General features: G+C 17.7%; 1 non-coding gene across 1 annotated transcript; it reads right to left on the minus strand.

Moving 5' to 3' along the window:
* Window positions 1-148: 148 nt before the first annotated feature.
* Window positions 149-283, minus strand: PRSY57_0011800. Its single transcript, XR_002204034.1, has one exon. It is a non-coding gene; the product is annotated as an RNA of unknown function RUF6-4 (non-coding RNA).
* Window positions 284-1,136: the final 853 nt, after the last annotated feature.

Raw genomic sequence — 1,136 nt, forward strand, 5'->3', positions numbered from 1 at the left:
TTTAGGAAAATTATTTATTTTCTTTTTATAATGTATATTTTTTAATAAATAAAATTATAAAAATATATATATATATATATATATACATATTATAATATATATTTTATAACATATTATAAAAGAATTATATAAAAATTTTATAAAAAAATTGCGCCACCCCCCTCCGAGTAACTCAGTAGCTCGGTCTGCAACTTTTCTTATGAAATTGTCGGCAAGCGGAGTCGAACCAACGTTCTCACAAGGAAAGCTTACATACCTAACCACTGGGCTACTGAGGCAGCTTAATGTTAGTACTAACATAAAAGTAATATTAAAATGGTATATGCGCACATAATATATATATATATATATATATATATTTACCATTGTATGTACGTATATAAAATATATCATAATATAAATATAAATTTTTTGAAAATAAAATTACAAATTTTATATTTTCATTTATTAAAAAAAATAATATATATATATATTTTCACAACATAAAAATTAAAACTTATAAGAAACATATATATTATGAAAAATGTGTAGTCATGAAATTATTTTAAATACATAAATAAATTACAAACATCCAAATATATAAACACATTATGATTAAATAATATATGTTTGTGTATTGTTAGGAAGCTAATCAATATTATAAAACATTATTAATGTTTTATGATATTAAATATATATATTCATTATTATACCAGATATTTATGATATAAAATATATATTAAAATGTTCTCTTCTAATTTGTATAAAATATATGTATACAAATTAAGAGAAATTGATTTAATATATATATATATATATATATATGGTATGAAGATTATATCCATTTTTATAATATTGCTTTCAAAATTTTTTGCCAATTTTTTTTTTTTTTTTCTACATTACGAAATAGAAACAAATATATATTATAAATATATATGAAATATCGAAAGAACTTTTTTTATGTTTCATTGGACATACAGATGTTCTCATAAGGATAGACTTTTATTATAAATTTTTATTTAAAGAACAAAAAATAATATATATATATTATAATATATGAAAAAATATACAATTTTGTCTCATATATATATAACATAACATATGTTACCATTATATATAATATAATATGTCATAGTTATGTTGGTTTATTATACATA

The sequence above is a fragment of the Plasmodium reichenowi genome (genome assembly GCF_001601855.1).
Source record: "Plasmodium reichenowi strain SY57 chromosome Unknown, whole genome shotgun sequence".
Classification (NCBI taxonomy): Eukaryota; Apicomplexa; class Aconoidasida; order Haemosporida; family Plasmodiidae; genus Plasmodium; species Plasmodium reichenowi.